The 9,526-nt window shown below is 29.1% G+C and overlaps 1 protein-coding gene across 1 annotated transcript in view; it reads right to left on the reverse strand.

The window, feature by feature from the left end:
• The window catches only part of LOC106478493 (ankyrin repeat domain-containing protein 11-like), a 54,583-nt gene extending 47,602 nt beyond the window's left edge, over positions 1-6,981 (reverse strand). Inside the window, exon 1 of the mRNA XM_013939045.2 lies at positions 6,894-6,981. The gene's annotated coding sequence lies outside the window, so the exon portion shown is untranslated. The remainder of the gene's footprint in view (positions 1-6,893) is intronic.
• Between the last annotated feature and the right edge of the window lie 2,545 nt (positions 6,982-9,526).

Raw genomic sequence — 9,526 nt, forward strand, 5'->3', positions numbered from 1 at the left:
AAATAATCTCATAATGACATGTATTTCCTCCATAACCATCTCACAATAAGTTTTAAAATGTAATCTTTTCTTTTTGCTAAAATCTTGTATTATCATCTCAACCTAGAAAAAAATGTAACAGTAATGAAACTTGGTGCAGTGTCTGTACTTAAATGTCACTTTTTACATATCAAAAGTGCCAAGAAGTCCAAATAGTAGAACATGGCAACTTTGGAGTGCAAAATATTGTTTTTTGATAAAAACTTGACATTCACTGTAAGTTTACTATTAAGGGACAAATTTGAGTACATAAAGTTTATTGTATTTGTACAACTGTATTTCATAACATATTAAAAATGCATTAAAGTCCACTAAGATAACCATCTTCATTTGTAACCAAAAAGTTTCTTTTTGTTCAATAATCATGAAAAACTGAAAAATCTCATTCAGTCTACAGAACTATATACCTTAGCTTAGACAAAGTACAACAGGAGAGAAAGTTTGCATAGTATCAGTTTGTAAGTGTATTTTATAACATACAAGAGTCCTTAAAAATGGGATTTCCCATTTTGGGGTAAAATTAGCTTTTTATAGCTAAAAATCCAGAAAAATGGTAATTGGTTACTAATATGATATTCATTACCCAATTTTAAGGAAAAAGGGTATTTATGTTTGTTTAATTACCCTACAATAACAAAAATCAATACACAGTCCTTGGAACTAATCATCTTTAGTTTCGTGAAATTACTGCTTTATCTGGAAATTTCAAATAAGTTTAGCAGTATGAATAATTTTATTTAGTAAAATATGATGCAACAAATTACACTTGTTTAGAGAACTAGTCTTAAGCTTTATATGGTCATATATAGTGGTGGTGAGGAACTATTCCAAAATTGCAAAAAAAACCTGCTTTAATTCAAGTCATTGTAACTAACATGATTTTTTTTTTTTTTCAGAACAGCTTTATGTACACATTTAGTCATTATTAATATCAATACATTCAGGCTGGATTGAATTTTGATAGCTACCAGTTGAGAAGCAAAGAGGACCATCTTCTTGAAGTTACATCTAAGATGCAAGCAGTCATTTTTACAGATACAACTACTAACTTTCATTAAAGCACTGTCACCATAAAGTTTCATTTTCATATACTTTGAACTGTAAAGTTCACAGTTTAAATCATAGAAAAATCTTTCATCTTTACCACAACACACCCAATTCTAAGCTGTTCATCGTTATCCTCAAGTATTATGGCCTTTTATTCATATTTGATCTTTTTTGAAAGACTGACATTTGTGGAATAGTTCCCCCTATTCTAAATATTAAGTTTATGGTGAAGAGCATACATGGCATAGAAATATATACCAGCAAGAAGTCTACCTTACTTGGCCACTCTTCATTTCTAAGCTTGCACATCCTTTCAACAGAATTCTTAAAATGCATTGTTCTAACAGGAACAAATTCAAATGCTTTCTTTTTTCCATTCATACCCATCTGGCTGTTCACAGAAAAGACAATCCTCTTTGAAACAAAATTCTTCTTTCTTTGAGCACAAAACTATTTGTCTATTTTTACTTTCAGCACCACTGGGACTATTGTGAACAGCAAATATATTTTGGTGTTTAGTATACAGTTGCTGGCAATGTTTATGGACAGTTTTAGCCTGTTTTTGATGGATATGTTATCATCCATTTTTCACTCGACGGGTTTACTCTGTCTGCACCTTTCTCCAAGAGAATTAAAGTTTGTGTCCATTTCACAAAGATAACTTGCATATAATGCAATTATTCATTAGTATTGTTATCTAGAAAATATTTATACAAACTATATCAATAATGACAAAATCGACTTTGCTACTGCTGTACAAATAAACATTAGAATTTCAAATATAGTGATCCCGATTTTTAACACACTGCAGTATCCCAAAATACTGAATATTGAACTTTATAAAACCAAGAAAGAATTTTTAATACTACAAATAGTTGAAGACACACAAAAAAGAAAAATATTTTCATCACCAAGAAAATATATTTGTACCATATAAATGTTTTCCACTGAACTTAAGTGATATTTTTATTGATATTGAATGAATGGTCTTCAGTTAGTTCCTTTTCGGAGAGTGCACTAGCACTCTCTATGTAAGGATGGCATGGATGCCAGTATTAAAGCAACACAGAAGTCATCTGGATTTTCTACTCTACAGTTCATAGGAACCTAGGCATGAAGAGCTACTTGGCAATGTCCCTCTATCTCCAGTGTGTGTGATGCTTTTCAGCTATCCTGAGCATCCCAAAGTTGAAAACCATAAAATGGCCAAAACTGAGATTTCTTTTTTCATTCATATCATCTTTTTTTAACAGGCCTAGCACCTACCTAGTTCTAGCAGTAATTTTAGTTTTTATCATCATTTGATATAGCAAAACAGTCTTCACAATCTTTGATTACCTATTTTATTATTATTACTATATGCAAAATGTATAATGCTTTAAAATACACTCTATAACCTTGTAACCCACATATGCCATCTTATAAAGAACATAAACAAACGAGTCTGAGTCATAGTCTGAGTACAAAATGATTCTCATGTTAAGATTACAAGTTTCTTTTTCATCTTAAAGTTTATAAATTTCATTTGCATTGTATAACTGTTAAACATGCATAACAAAGCTATGAACACTTGACAAACAAATAATTCAAGTTATAGTAAAAGGATTGAATTATATAACAAATTAACAGCTCACATCCATCACTTGCTAAGAATTTTTTAATTATTTTTTTAAATATATGTTTTCTTAAGTTTCTAATTTTTACATTTTGTTATTTTTAAAACCATATATAAAAAATATTTATAGAAAACAAGAAATTTAGAACTTACGTGTGAATCTCATATTTTTCTTGCAATCAGACCCAAAGCAGCAATAAAATTTAACCCTAATTTTTTACTAGGGTTATTATTAGCACTTTACTGAATTTTTATTTATTTCAATATTCAACTTAGAACAAAATCACAGCATGTAAAAAGCATACAATGTCCTATAACTATTATAATTTAACTGGCTTTCCAAACTAAGAGACTTAGCTGGTCAAGATGAACTCAGCAATGTCAACTTTAATCTGTATGCCAAACAGTTCAAAAGCTGTCATAAGAATGATACATAAATCAGTAACAAAATCTTTTCTTTCTATTGCTTATAAATAACATAAAAGCAAATGTCACAGAGAATTACTGACCTTTTTTGAAAGGAGGGCATAGTATATGACTTGGGCTTTCTAGTTTATATCTAAGTAAGACAAGATGATTGGAGATTATAAAGGTAAATATCATCCCAAAAATATATAATTGAATTAAAACCCAGAAGCTCAAATAGGGATGGTAAAAATCATCTAAAATGTACAATTTGGAGCAAACAAGAGTCATGTGATGTAGAAAAGCCAAGTTAAGATATTAAAATTGAATTAAATTTTTATTGTAACTCTATAAAAAGCTCGTGACATGAACACTTTTATTTACAAATACCCAGAGGGTTAATATGTTATACATCAGTACTATAAACTTTACTCAAATCCAACCATTTATAGTAAAGTTACAGTGAATTTCCAGTTGGTCATTATTTTTCATCAAAAACCCAACTTTTCCTCCATAAATGGGTGTGTTCCACTACAGTCCTATTTGAACTTCATAAGACATTTTATATGTTATAAAGACCATTTAACTAAATACAATGTATGAGTATTCATTTCTATTGCAACGTATTCCAGGTTAAGTCTAATATTCTGTAGAGTGATTAGACAACAATAAAAACATAAAAGATACATCATAAAAATTTAAATGGAAAAAGCTTTCACTTATATTTAAAGTTTAAAAAATCTGCATCCCTGAACTTTCATACACTGTATTAACATTCGTAATGGGTGTATTCAGAAAAATAAACAACTGACAAAATGAAGTTAAAATATTAATAAAAATAGGAGTTAAGTTGTTACATTGGCTCATTTCAAATAACTCTAACAAACCAAAACTGCCACATTTTGAAACTGCTTAACTGTATAGAAGGCACAACAGAAGCTGCTCATATCTCGTTAACCCTTTCGCAACAAGAGCCTCTTTAAATGCATTTCTGCATCAAGTCACTGTGTTACATTCAAAATTTAATTAAATGCCTTTAATATCAATGTATGTGATTGAATTTAATATTATAATGCGTGTAATGATTCGAAATTTGATTTTATCCAACTTTTAAGTCTCTTATTTCAAAATAAACCTTTGAAAAACTAATTAAAACTTCAGATGTATTGTCACGTGACCAACAAGCTATGAAAATTCTCTACTTTGACACAATGTATCTTCAATAATACAATGGCAGTACTGTAGAGGTATGTCTAGACAATGAGATGCTTAGATAACCTTTTGACTTTCATTTCAAAGTTCTCTAAATAAATACAGTTTGAAAAAGTAATAAATTTTTCCAGCCATTGACAGCTGCCATTTGCCCACCTTCAACAGATATGTTTGAGCTTTATAGTCTCCAATGTAGATGTTGCATACACGTGTACTTATTTTACAGTACAATCTAACAATTGGTATTTTGAAATTGTTGCCAAGTCTTCATCATGGAGTACATGAAATTGACTATTGTATGATTGGCTTCTTGACTGACAATAGCACTTACAGTTCTTTCTTATCTAAATATGTTATAGTTACAGATACAGTTTGAATTTTATTTAGGTCTTACTATTATATTTTTGTTAATTATGTATTAGTTATGTTTTAAATTGCATAATTAAAACGTTTAAACATTTTTTAAATATGCATCATACTTTGCATCTGTTCTCAAGACTTAAGATATTAGACGCTGAACAAAAATTTTGCAGAATGGTTGTGCATGTCTCCTAAAGAAACTGCAATATGTCTTGAGGACATCATTGACTTGCATCAAGATGAATAACAAGTTATAAATGACAAGAATGAAAAATAAAACATTAAAAATTAACTATACGTGAAAAGGAAAGACCCAAAATTATGAATATAAGCAAAACAACATATTCAAAGATATTCTACAAAAAATCAAAAGGTACGTTTTTTGTTTTTTCCTAATCTTAATCATTTCATTGCATTGTACATAATAGCTAGAGTTAGTACTATCGTAAGAAAATGAAAAATAAACATTTAACTTAAAAAACTTTGATATCCTTTTAGGAGGTTCTATAGATTATACAAATGAAATATGAAACTGTGAGACGAAGATAAGTATTTTAATACTTATAATGAAAATCACCTTGCACTCGATTTGTTAATAGTTAGTATGTGTGAACAACAGAAAAATAACATATCATTAGCAAAAACACTTGATTATAAAACCATCATTATTTGTGTACAAGATACTTTATTGCCCCTAATTAATGTCCCCAAGGACATTGCAAATTGCAAAGGGGGAAGCTAATTATAGTTTTTGTGCAGTTGCAAATTCTATTTTTCACATGTGATTTGTTGATTTCAATGATAATAAGCGTGTATGTGTGAACGTGTTTGTTTATCTTCTTTTTTTCTCATCAAAAATTACAGTATTAAAAGTAGATTATACATTGGATTACTATTGCTGTCAAAATTACAGTAATAAAGTGGATTACAGTAGAGGACTATATGGTGGATTACTATTGGTGTCACATAAGGCAAGGTTTATAAAAATTCTGGGAGGGTGGTATATTTAGAGAGGAGTGTTAATTAGGGAATTAGGGGCAATGCAGTACTTATGATCTTTAACAAAATTTTACCAGTTTTTGAGAGTATACCTTAAGAAATCTGAGTTACCTCATGTATTATTGTACAAGTGAAATTGACGAGCCCACCACAAAAGGTATGATTTTAAACAAACTATCTAATTAGGCCTATTGTATTGGGCATTTGGAATACTAAAGTAAATACATGAAATGGCCCAAAGTAAAAAATAAAAATTTGTCAGGACAGTATAAAACAAGTTATGAAACAAATGATCAAAATTAACCTGGTATAATTTTTATGTTATTTAAATTAATGATTAAATTCTAAGTATGCACAATTCCATGTTTTTGTAGAATTACAAAATTACATGCTTAATAAGCAAGTTACAGCTTTTAATTAGAATTGTTTTGTGTCATTCTATGACTATAGCTTATTTTTTTAGAATAACAAAATGAGAAAGGCAAGATAACATGGTCAATACATAAAATTTGAAAAAGTCCTGTTACTGGTAATCAAATCCCTATTCATCCATTTAGGAATGGGCTTTTGGTCATACAATAGGATTTTAAAATGAAATACAGCATTTTTAAAACAGTGTGATTAACCTAGTATTTCCTAAATTTCACTTGCATTCTTTTTGATGTAAGTTAATCTAAAAATCTAACTTTTCATATTTTGCAATTATGAAAAGCTAGGTTTGCTAAACTTTGGAACATGACACTTTTTTTCAAGCCTCTTAAAAAAAAAAATGTTATAAGAGAATGAAAGATGATATAAGGCCATCAGGTCTATCAACAACACCCTTATTACACAAAACAAAGGTAACAGAATTATGATCACTACTTATCCACTTCAGTACAAAATTTTAGGTCTAAAATTGTATCTTTCTAAACAGTCTTACTAAAATGTTAAATAACAAAAGCAATATTTCAAAACTTTAACAAATTCCTCAGCTTCTCATGAACAAAATGAATATTTCTAGTCATTTAATTACTCTACAATTAAAGTATACTGTAACACCAACATCAGCTAATATACATACAACTAAGTCTCCATTTCTAACTTCTTAATGTATATCAATGACTTCTGGTAATGAAAATCAAACATTTTTCTTAATTTCCACATCACAAAACAATTGCTTAACCTATTAATCTTACATGTAATAACATAGCCAATTATCATCTAAATTCATCACCAGTGCTTCACTCAAAGATATGTAAGGATAGTTTATACAGTCCCCAAGGAAATTTTCATGGTACAAGCTTTTCCAAATACTCTTGTCCAATCTATTCAAGTACAGCTCACCACTGACAGACTTTTCCTTACCTAAATACAGACCTATAATTTGTCCAGATCCTTTTCATCTGGAAATACCCCTGCCAAGTATTCATTTAATTTTTGTACATATTACTCACGGAAAAAAAAGTGAAAAAGCTTCCTGACACTTAAAGCCTCTTACAAGTCCTTTGTACCCAAGTCATAATTCTATCTGCTCATCTGTATAAATCAACATCTTCAACATGTGCTACTAAAAAGTATTTTATTTAGAACAGCAATCAAACTTTCTTTACCTTAACATTCAGCAATTTTTGCATCCATTAACCCTATAAGTCAAGGTGGATCAATTTGACCAAGCCTGTATTCAGGAAAACATTTAAACAACATCTCGATATTTACTAATAGCATCTTCACAAAATTTGGCAAGCTTTTGTAAAATATTACAAGTATGTTTTAGAGAGAAAAACTGATATTTTAATAAAGTATTTCTACTAAAAATTTGTGTGTGAATTTTCAAAACCTTTATGGAATCAGTTTGAATGAAAGGTGATTTTCATGCTAAGAATAAAAATACCTCTTTTCATCTTACAGTTTTCATATTTCATTTTGCAAAACCTCCTAAATGAATATCAAAAGTTTTTTGGTAACACTTTATATATCTTATTTTGCCTACCCTAACATTAACTGGAGAGAAATCACCAATACACAATGAAATGAAAACATGTAAAATAAAAAATTAATAATACCATTTTTTACTATTCGCTCTACAGTATTGATCAGAAAGTTCCAAAATATACAAATAATTTCACATCTATTTTATTTTAATTTTATGGTTTTAATGCTGTACTTTGTACCCAGTGGAGCAGTAATCTTCTCATCCAAAGCAATAAATCATGGGATGAGCCCATTAGCTTAAACTCAAGCTTGTAAAATTTTAGACATTTTATTTCACTGAAGTTTTGGTAGGTTAAGAGGAGACAATTCTAATTTTCAAACTTCAGTTACTTTTATAATAAATAGAACATACACATGAATAACAAGGACTTGTGGTACTACAGAATAATCAAGCTCATTTGCACTTGAGTACAAATGAAAGCCATTTTTCCCTAAGCCTTGTTGAGTCTCACAGATTTGGGTGTCCGAAAAGAATTCACATGGCTTTTAAATGTGCATTTTAGAAATAAAATAATACATGAATCATAAGAACAAGTTCCCCAAAACTAATATAATGTATCTGATTTTATATACAAGCTATAAATTGGTTTAAAAATTATGTTAAATATTCATAGCACAATTATTATGTTCACACACAAAGAAACTACAGGAAACTGTTATTTTTGAGCACCCAAGTAACTAGAATGAGTCTTATGTAGAAAAGAATCTGCTCTTCCCATTGGTTATATACATTCCATCCATTGTGTAAAGCTGATTAGTAAAACATTCTCAAATGTCAGAGAGAGAAGAGCTTCTATGGTGAGTTTGACAAATGTAATAAAAATCTCAGAAAATAAAGAAAGTAGTAGATGCAAATTTTAGATTCCTGTTGAAAACTATAGTTAGTTTGTGTTTCAATTGGTTAGAAACTGTAACTGTAATGTTAACAATTCTGAAGTAGAGTAGTAGCAGCTTTGACATGTCATCTGACACAATTAAAATTGAGAATTTTTAAAGTATTTTTTTTGAAATTAAGAAGTTAAAACTTAGATAATATAAAAAAGTTTAATTGTAAACTATGCTTTCATACCAAGTTAACTAACATACAGTAATAATTAAGTTGTTTAATTTTTAAATGTGACACCTTAGAAGGTCAAGACAGGCACACTTTGACTCACCCACAGCTGAAGAGTCCTACAGACTACATCACCATAGACAAAACTATTTAGTATATATCTAATTTGCAAGCTGCCAGTGGTTAAGCTGTCACTAAGTATTTCATTAAAGTAAAAATAAATTACAAAACAGAAAACAGATTCACTAAGCAACTCATATCAACAAACCACAACAACCGTGGTTTAAGGTGGCCAAGTCTTTATATTAATTTCCCAATAATGCTGTTTTGCACTGTGTAAAATTATTTTAATATGCAAAAATTTCTAAAAAAACTATCACGTCTGTACAGTGATTGTGCATATCCTTATAAATAAGTAACCATATAATGCTGGCAAGTAATTAACTCTTTTGAGAAACATGAACATGATCATCCTACTTAAAACTACTTCAGGAACTTATCCCATATGACAATTTATGACCTGTTCCTTTAACAAGACAAAAAAACTTTGTAGTAATCCTGCTACACATTATATTGGTTTAACAATTAATAGTGCACTCAGTTTTTATCTTTATTATAATTAGTAGTGACAGACTTGCATAACTTTTGTGATAAAGTTTAAAGTATAAAGTTTCAATGTAATAACATCATAGTAACTTTTAAGTACTTACACTTTGCCATAATGCAAATATTATTAGTTATATACTTATATTTCATTCTATTTTCAACTCTAATAATTAGTATTTCAAACAGCAGCATCATATCCAGAACAATACAAAATT

Source organism: Limulus polyphemus, unplaced genomic scaffold, assembly GCF_000517525.1.
Source record: "Limulus polyphemus unplaced genomic scaffold, Limulus_polyphemus-2.1.2 Scaffold217, whole genome shotgun sequence".
NCBI classification, from domain to species: Eukaryota; Metazoa; Arthropoda; class Merostomata; order Xiphosura; family Limulidae; genus Limulus; species Limulus polyphemus.